The sequence below is a fragment of the Pongo abelii genome, chromosome 3 (genome assembly GCF_028885655.2).
Source record: "Pongo abelii isolate AG06213 chromosome 3, NHGRI_mPonAbe1-v2.0_pri, whole genome shotgun sequence".
Classification (NCBI taxonomy): domain Eukaryota; kingdom Metazoa; phylum Chordata; class Mammalia; order Primates; family Hominidae; genus Pongo; species Pongo abelii.
This window is the reverse complement of record NC_071988.2, coordinates 141,490,134-141,500,939: the sequence shown is the minus strand read 5'-3', so window position 1 is coordinate 141,500,939 and position 10,806 is coordinate 141,490,134.

The window sequence follows — 10,806 nt, the reverse complement described above, 5'->3', positions numbered from 1 at the left end:
AGTTTTCAGTTTCCCAAATATATATGCTATGGGTAGATAATTTTGTTGCATTTTGCCAATATGTCACATTTCAATTGTTGAGAACTGCTGTAAGAACTGATACAGGTATCCCGGAAATGAATGTGCTCCCTATCTGTCGGGTACTCTACATGCTTGTTAGACCAGGCTTACTGAGTTTTGACTGCTTGATCTAACCTTCCTAATTTCTTTGTCTGTTTTATCTATAAATATTCAAGAAAGGTATATTAAAATCCCTCTCTATAATTGTGGGTTTATCAGTTATTCTTATTGTATACCAGTTTTCTTATTTTATATCAGTTTTCTTTGTAAGCTTCATAGCTATGTTTTAGTTTTACACAGATTCAATACTATTTTACATATATTAAAATATTATTAGACATTAAGCTGCTTTTTTATTTTTAATTGACAAGTTAAAATGTTATGTATTTATGTTGTACAACACAATGTTCTGTTATATGTATATATTGTGAAATGGGTAAATTGAGCTATTTTACATTATACATTACCTCACACGCATTTTTGTGTTTGTGGCGAGAACACTTAAAATCTACTCTTAGCAATTTTTAAGTATAAAATTTATTGTTATTAACTATAGCCTTCATGCTGTACAATAGATCTCTTGAACTTTTTCCTCCTGTCCAGCTGAAAGTTAACACACTTTGACCAATATTTTCCCAATCCTCCCACCTGTCAGCTGCTGGTAACCACCATTTTACTCTTTGTTTAGACTTTTTTAGATTCTACATGCAAGTGAAATAATGTGGTATTTGTCTTGCTGTTCCTGGTTTATTTCACTTAACATAAAGTGTCACAGGTTCATCTATGTTATTGCAAATGGCATGGCAGAATTTCATTCTTTTTTATAGCTGAATAGTATTTCATTATGTATATATACCACATTTTCTTTATTCATTATGGACACTTGAGTTGATTCATCTCTCACCTATTGTGAATAATGCTGTAATGAACATGGGAGTACAGATCTCTTCAGCATACTGATTTCATTTCCTTTAGATATATAACCAGCAGTGACATTGTGGATCACATGGATACACTTTTAATTTTGGGGGGAACATTCATACTGTTTTCTGTACTGGCTCTACCGATTTATATTCCCATCAATAGTGTGCACAAGGGTTCCCTATTCTTCACATCCTTATCAACACTTATCTTTTGTCTCTTTGATAATAGTAATTCTGACATGTGTGAGATGATATACCATTGTGGTTTCAATTTCCATTTCTTTGATGACTAGTGATGTTGATCATTTTTTTCATATATCTGTTGCCCATTTGTATGTCTTCTTTTGGAAATTATCTATTCGTATTCTTTGCCCATTTTTTTGAGACAGAGTTATGCTCTTGTCGCTCAGTCTGGAGTGCAATGGCACGATCTCAGCTCACTGCAAACTTAGCCTCTGGGTTCAATCGATTCTCCTGCCTCAGCCTCCTGAGTAGCTGGGATTACAGGCACCCACCACCACACCCAGCTAATTTTTCTATTTTTAGCAGAGACGGGATTTCACCATGTTGGCCGGGGTGGTCAACTCCTGATCGCAAATGATCCACTGCCTCGGCCTCCCAAAATGCTAGGATTAAAGGTGTGAACCACCACACCTGGCTCTTTGCCCATTTTTAATCTGGCTATGTTTCTTACTATTGAGTTATTTGATTTATTATATGTTTTGTGTATTAACACCTTATTATATGCATAGTTTGCAAATATTTTCTCCCATTTTGTAGGTTGTCTCTTCTCTATTGATTATCTACTTTGCTATACAATTGTTTCAGCAATTGTTGATTGTTTCCTTTCCTTTCATTTCCAATACACAGGTACCTCAGGACATGAACCTCATGAATCTATAAACATTTTTAAAAATTAAAAAAATAGTATTTAACTAAATTTAAATATAATTCTGAAAAACTTTTTATTCAACAGTAATTATGTTAAGTGGTAAGGCTGCTTAATTTCCACATTTTTTAGTTAACTTTAGGAACCTAGTCTAACAGTAAATTAATGGATAATCTTTGAATGTTTGGATAATTTCTATGCAAGATAGAATACTGAAATATTAGACCATAATTTTTGCTCATTATTTGCATATGTTATAAAATTTTATTCCTTTTGATTATAATTTTGAACATGTTCATTTTTTCCACTTTAAGAAGGTGTAAAAATGGCGAATGCAGCTATAAGTAGTTGTTTTGTGTGCTCAATTACTTCCAAACTTTTTGTAAAAGAGAAATTAGATATTTTGGCTAAAGATGAACATAGAAGTTATCCTGGGAGCAATGGTTTCAGAAAAGACCAAGTATGTATGCAAAGTATTTGAACGTGTTTTTATTCATCAGTGGGAAAAGAGAGTAGTTTTATCTTAAAACAAAGAGTCTGGTTGTTGAGAAAGTTAAGGACGGTAGTGAAAGAAAAATCTTTATGGACAGAGAAAGTTTAAAAGGTTTATATAAAGCATGCTCATCCAACCCACGGCCCGCGGGCCACATGCAGCCCAGGATGGCTTTGAATGCGGCCCAACACAAATTCGTAAACTTTCTTAAAACATTACGAGATTTTGTTTGTGATTTTGTTTTTTAGTTCATCAGCTATCATTAGTGTTAGTGTATTTTATGTGTGGCCCGAGAAAATTCTTCTTCTTCCAATGTGGCCCAAGAAAGCCAAAAGATTGGACACCACTTGTATAAACTTTGTCTTAATTTATAACACTTGCAAGTGAGTCTGAAGAAAAGCAATGAAAGCCATTAGAATTTTGGCAATGTTAACTCAGCTTTTATGAGTTTAATTATAAGATAAAAAGAAAAAAGCCCCATGAATTCTGTACTGCTAAAATATTATGTTAACATGGTTTCCTCTGTTAAAATGACAAATTGATGTGGGAGTATTCAGTCTGCTTTTAAGTGATGTAAAATTATAAAACCTGAGATTCTCTTTCTTAGCAGATTAACATTGTATGTTTATGTTACTTTATGTCCTTGATTACTTAAAAAACAAAATCTTCTTCCTTCTAAAAGAGCTAAGTTTTCTTACAGATGTCCTACTTTCCATTTATGTTTGTTTAAAAATAGTATGTTGTCATTTTGATTAGCAGGAGATCCAGCTGCCACCATTCATTGTTCTCAAGCACTTATGCTCCCATCTTAATCAACTGAACAGTCTCTTCTGTTAATGCTTTGGATATGGTCTCCTTAAGGTCATACACAGAATTTGAAAAAATAAAATATAAATAAATGAATAAATTCAAGATGTCTTTTTAAACTATATAACATGTTCTGTTTTAACTATACATAACGTTTTGTTTTCCTTTTTTAACTTTATAAAAGGAACACTAATAGAAATGTTCTTTGTTTTGTTTTGTATGCTCTATAGTCTGTACTTTGTACTATATTATTGTAAAAGCTGGAGGAGAATAGTTGTGAAACAGAGAAGTTTCACCTTTACTGGTTGAATTGCATTCAGGTAAGTATATTATCAATCTAAATATATTTCAGAGATTATATACTTTATAGGAAAGCTTTCACATACTCATAATGTGTTACTACCCTAAAGGGAAATATTGATTAAATGAATTCAGTAAAGTCGCAGGCTACAAAATCAACATGCAAAAATCAGTAGCATTTATATACACCAATAGTGAGCAATCTGAAAAATAAAGCAAGAAAGCAATTCCATTTACAATATCTACAAAGAATATAAAATACCTAGGATTCAATTTAACCAAAGATGTGAAAGATCTCTCAAGGAAAACTATACAACACTGATGGAAGAAACTGAAGAAGACATACAGAAAAATGTAAAGATATTTCATGCTCATGGATTGGAAGAATTAATATTGTTAAAATGACAACAGTACCCCAAACCATTTACATGAAATATAAATTGATATAAATATTTCTATGAAAATTTATGACTATTTATATAAAATACATATGAATATTTATATAAATATTTATATGAAAATACCAATGATATTCTTCACAACAATAAAAATGATCCTAAAAAATATGGAATCACAAAAGATCCTGAAGAGTCAAGTCAACCCTGAACAAAAGGAACAAAGCTGAAAGCATCACATTACCTGATTGCAAAATTTACTATAAAATTCTAGATACCAAATCAGCATGGCTGTGGTATGAAAACAGACACATGGATCAACAGAAGAGAACAGGGAACACAGGCTGTACATTTACAGCCTACTCATCTTTGACAAAGGCACCAAGAACATACAATAGGGAAAGGACATAAGTGGTGCTGAGAAAACAATAACCATATGCAGAAGACTAAAACTAGACCCCTTTCTCTTACCATACATAAAAATCAAATAAAAATGAATTAAAGACTTAAATCTAAGACTGAAACTATGAAACTACTGGAAGAAAAGTTAGGGAAAACACTCCAAGACATTGATCTGGGCAAATATTTTTTTCAAACACCTCAAAAGCATAAAAAACTAAAGAAAAATAAACAATTGGGATTATATCAAGCTAAAAAGCTTTGGTACAGCAAAGGAAACATTAAAAATGAAGAGATAACCCACAGAATGGGAGAAAATATTTGCAAATAGCTCATATGACAAACGATTAATAACCAGAATACATAAGGTACTCAAACAACTCAATAGCAAAAAAAAAAAAAAAGTCTGATTTAAAAATGAGCAAAAGATCTGAATAGACAATTTCCCAAAGAAGACATACCATAATACTCATCACTAATCATCACAGTAATTCAAATAAAAAACATAGTGAGATGGCTTCTCACCCTTGTTAAAATGGCCTTTATCAAAAAGACTATAAATAACAGATGCTGGCAAGGATGTGGAGAAAAGGGACCCTCGTACACTATTTTTACAACCACTACAGAGAACAGTATGGAGGTCCCTTAGAAAACTAAAAATAGAGCTAGCATATGATCCATCAGTTCTACTACTGAATATATGTCTCCTCAAAGAGGAAATCAATATATCAAAGAGATATCTACATTCCCATGTTGATTGCAGTCCTATTCAAAATAGCCAAAATATGGAAACAGTCTAAATGCCCATTGAGGAATGAATGGACAAAGAAAATGTGGTATATATACACAATAAAATCTTATTTAGCCATAAAAAGAATGAAATCCTGTCATTTGCAGCGACATTAATAGAACAGGAGATCATTATATTTAAAGAAATAAGCCAAGCACAGAAAGATAAAAATTGCATGTTCTCACTCATACATGAGAGGTAGAAAGTGGATCTCATGATTATAGAGAGTAGATTGGTGGTTACCAGAAGCTGGGAAGGGTAGTAGGAGGTGGGATGACAAAGACTTGATAAATTGGTACAAATGCACTGTTTGATAGAAGAAATAAGAACTAGTGTTAGAAGAGTGGGATGGCTATAGTTTATGATAATTTATTGTACATTTCAAAGTAGGTCAAAGAGAATAATTTGAATATTTCCAGCATAAGGAAAAGGAAAATATTTAAGGTGATGCATATGCCAGATACATGATTTGATCTTTACATATTATATGAAGGTATCAAAAAAAAGTATATGCTCTCAGTCACAATCATAATCATTTAAACTGTATTATCTGATCGTGAGGAAACTAAATTAGAAATTAACTTACAAATAGTAATTAAAAGGTCACAGTTTGGAAGACATAAAAAAACAAAGCCCAAAAAATTAATGGCTTAAAAAAAAAGTCACAAAGAAAACTATAAAATGTAATAGGTGAATGATAGTAAAACTACTAAAATATGAAAAATATTAAAAACAAAATCAAAATTTGTGAGGTGCAGCTAAAACAATATCTAGAAGTTATTAATAGCCCCAATATCTTCATTACAAAAAATAAATTAAGCATTTAATCTAAGAAGCTAGCTAGAGAATTGAAAAGAACAGTAAGAAAGTTGAAGATAATTGCAAAAACAAAACACAATTTAATTTATCTAGAAAAAAGTTAATGGAGATGATTTTTTAAAACTTCCTTTGAAAGCTAACAATCTAGGCAAACCTCCAGGAAGTTTGATCAGTATATATATCTATATTGATCTATCTATCTATCTATCCAGAGATTAATGCATTATTCACATAATGGAATACTATTGTATAGCAACTAGGCTGAGTAAATCAGATACACATGCATCAATATAGAGAAATCACAAAAACATAAGACAAGAAAGTGTGATAAAAAATTCTGTAGTTTATTTCTTTAGTTATTACTTGAGCAATGTTTTATATGTTTATACATATACATGTATGTACTTACGCACACACGCAGTCATGCATATGTTATAGATATTTATGTGATATCTGTTTTTATAGGTAACTGAAGCATATGACATAATGTTAGAATTTTTAAGTCTTTTTTAAACTAATGAAATAATATACATATGCTTGATGTTTCTTTTTCGGCTTTTCTCTATCCCATTACCTTTTTACTCCACAGAGGTAACCATTATTCTGTCAGTGTTTTTATTGTTATTTCTTTTAAAATTTCCCAGCTAGTTCATTTTTTATTCTGAAGAAACAAAACTTTGTATTTCCCAGTTTTATCTGAAACATAATCATGAGTAATAGCATAGAAAAGTAGAAATTTGCCTTCTTTAGAGAGTTTTTAATTTGTTCTTTGTAGCACACAGTATAATATAAAATGTTTAAATCGGGCAATGATCTAGATTATTTAATTTAATATGTACTTATTTTTCAAATCAGAAGTACTAGAACACATATTTAAATATTGGCCTAATCTTGATGCCACAAAGCAGAAAATACAGCATGTTAATTATTTTTAGGCATTCACCTTTACAAGCTCTTTTTGGGAGAGGTAGGGAACTGGACAAAAACTTGCCAATTGAAAGAGCAAGTACTAGTCTTACTCACAAAGAGAAGATACCATAATATCAAGAAATGACCCATAGAATAGGTAAAATAGTATGCACATTTATATTAAATATTGTTTAATTGAACATTGGACAATAATCAAAAGTTCCAGTGTTAGTGCTTTGATGTTGTATGATATTGGACACTATGAATAAGAGGTCCAAGATTTAACTGCTTTTTTTTCTTTTCTTTTTTTTTTTCTTTTTAATTTCGAGACAGAGTCTCACTTTGTCACCCAGGCCAGAGTACAGTGGCATGATCTTGGCTCATTGCAGCCTCTGCCTCCCAGGTTCAAGCAATTCTCCTGCCTCAGCCTGCCCAGTAGCTGGGATTACAGTGGTGTACCACCATGCCCAGCTAATTTTTATATTTTTAGTAGAGATGGGGTTTTGCCATGTTGCCCAGGCTGGTCTTGAACTCCTGGCCTCAAGTGATCCACCCGCCTTGACCTCCCAAAGTGCTGGGATTACAGCCATGAGCCATCGCACCCAGCCTAACAGCATTTTTTTAATCAAAAATCTTTGGAGAGGCGGGGGGCCTCTCCAAAGACACTTTCTTGTCTTATATTTTTGTGATTTCTCTATATTGATGCATGTGTATCTGATTTACTCAGCCTAGTTGCTATACAATAGTATTTCATTATGTGAATAATGCATTAATCTCTGGATAGATAGATAGACAGATCAATATAGATATATATACTGATCAAACTTCCTGGAGGTTTGCCTAGATTGTTAGCTTTCAAAGGAAGTTTTAAAAAATCATCTCCATTAACTTTTTTCTAGATAAATTAAATTGTGTTTTGTTTTTGCAATTATCTTCAACTTTCTTACTGTTCTTTTCAATTCTCTAGCTAGCTTCTTAGTTTAAATGCTTAATTTATTTTTTGTAATGAAGATATTGGGGCTATTAATAACTTCTAGATATTGTTTTAGCTGCACCTCACAAATTTTGATTTTGTTTTTAATATTTTTCATATTTTAGTATTTTTACTATCATTCACCTATTACATTTTATAGTTTTCTTTGTGACTTTTTTTTTAAGCCATTAATTTTTTGGGCTTTGTTTTTTTATGTCTTCCAAACTGTGACCTTTTAATTACTATTTGTAAGTTAATTTCTAATTTAGTTTCCTCATGATCAGATAATACAGTTTAAATGATTATGATTGTGACTGAGAGCATATACTTTTTTTTGATCTTCTTTCTAGATCTCCCAACCCTACTGTAGATAATCCAAATTATTTCCTCCCATGGAGCTCTGTTCTTTGCTGCAGAACTAATAGGGTGATATTTGTTAAGATTCTAATAATTATGCATTTCCTCCCAACAAAATTTATAACATCTATGGAAAAAAAGCTCACAATGTAGTTTCTCTTTTTCTATTTTAGAAAATTATAATTCTTCTTTGACAATTTTATTTTCTAGAATTTTCTTTTACTTGTCCAAGGAACAATTTCATTCTGGAGGGACTAAGCCAGAAAAATTAAGATTGACATTGAGGACTACGGAAAAAAATGAGTGTTTTCCTAGATGCTATGGACAAATAAAACATAGAATAAAAATGGAAAATAGAATCGGCATTAACTACAGATCTTTAGAGCACGGGCTCATTTGGCTAATGTGGAAAGAAGTGTGGAAAAACGTGAAAGGCAGTGCCCAGTGCTTTCTGATCAAAAGGTGGCTTTTTGCATTAATATACACTCCATCTCCCAAAGTCTTACATGCTGCTTTTGTGAAATACAAATTGTGTGTGTATGTATATTCCACACAACATATCATAGTAACTAATCCCCACCATCAACAAAAATTAGTTTTCTGACACAGGTAGCCTATGAGTTTTTTCCCTCTGGACTATATGTTATCCATCTTATGTACCTTTCCTCTGTTTTTGGAAACCTTTAATATTAAGTATACCAGTACATGCAGACTGATTAATGATTACACAGTCTTACTCTCAGCTGTGGTAAAGGCCAATATCAGAAAGTTGAACTGCCTTTTACTCACTCTAGATTACACTGTTGGGTCCTTTCACAGTTCATCAGTCCCTAGGATCTTTCTTCAAAATGAAGAAATAAATTGCCTTTCTCAAAGAGATATTGTGCTTGAATATCCTGAGGGGAAAACTATCATTTACTAAGTACAGTATTTCCATATGGCAAGAATCTCCTCTATGAGTCTCAATTGACAAATTAGTCAAATCTCAGCTTTTCTTTATTTCTTATTTTTTTCATCTCATCTCCTTTTCAAATTTGAGAGATTTTGCATGTCTTACTTTCTAGCTCAAAAACTCATAGATGCATTTAAAGGTATTTTTTGTGCCCCTTTTATTCTGCAGGTGTGGATACAATATTTAAAAGAATTTTCACACAAATGCAATTATCCCCAAGTATATCACATCAATATTTCACTTTGGCATGCCGAACAAAAATAGTATATTCCAGTATATACGTGTGAATAAGTACAAGCTGTGAAGTCATATCTTAAAACTGTATCAAGTATTACCCTGGGCAAAATAGCGAGACCCAGTATCTGAAAAAAATTAAAAAATTAGCTGGGCACAGTGGCACATACCTGTGGTTCCACCTGCTTGGGCGACTAAGTCTCCCTTAAGCCTGGGAACCAGAGGTTGCAGTGAGCTATGATTGCACCACTGCACTCCAGCTTGGGTGAAAGAGCAAAAACCTGTCTCAAAAAAATAAATGTACTAATTTATCAAATTAACGTCTTTTTACTATTCACAGAAATTTCATGTGCTCTTCTACCTCTTCAGTTTTGAAGTGTACCAATATTAGCAATTCATGTAAAATCCCTACATTCTTAGAAAACTGCATATATTCATTAATACATGCATTTTTAGTAGACATTAAGCCAGGCTTTAAAAGTAATATTTTAAAACATTCTTAGACCAAAAAAAGTTACATAAAACCAAAGATATACTTGTTTACCACAACAATTTTATTTTTCTGGACAATACATAAATATACCAACATATTCCTAGTGGTACAGTGTCTACTGAGGTCAGGTCCTCATGTGTTATATGGGAACAATTAATTTGAGTTGGAATGCTCAGGGGAAACATGGTGAAGAGGAGCGTTTAAATGGCTTACCTAGTATGTGGATATGTAGAGACCAAAGGGAGTAGAGGATTATAGTTAGAAATTTGAGTAAGTCTTGCTTAGAAAAGAGTAAAGTGTTTGACCTTTATGAAAGCCAAGGATCTACACTGGGAAACAGCAAAGATAAAACTAGACTAAAAGAGCAGGTTGCATTGTGGAGGATCTTCAAAAGGACATTTTCCTGGAAAAAAAAAAAAAAAACAGGCAGAGATTCATTGAAGGTTTTTGAGTAGGTAAGCGCAATGGTAAAATCTGTGATTTAAGAAAATAAATGTAGAGCAATGTTTATTCATGTGTGTTCTCAGGATTGTTAATTAATGGGGTTACTCCAAAAGTGTGTCGATGGTCAAATACATGTGGAAAATTGTCGGTTTCTTTACTGCAAATTTTCTCTAAGATGCTAATATGTTAATAGATATTTTGACCATCCTAAAGAAAAATACAGGATTTGGCAAGTGTGACCATGAAACTCTTTCTAGAAAAACCTGCATGGATCAAGGATTAATGGCAAAAACTGTAATTACTTTCACACCAACATAATATAAAGAGATAAATATTTAATATGATAAATATTCCAACCAATTACCTTGATTAGATTTATGAATATATCAAGTTATCACTTGGTGATATAGTTTGGATATTTGTCCACTCCAAATCTCTTGTTGATACAAGGTTCCAAATGTTGTAAGTGTGGCCAAGTGGGAGGGTTTTAGTTCATGGGGGTGGATTCCTCATGAGTGGTTTGGTGTCCTTCCCAAGGTGATGAGCAAGGGCTTGCTCTATTAGTTCAC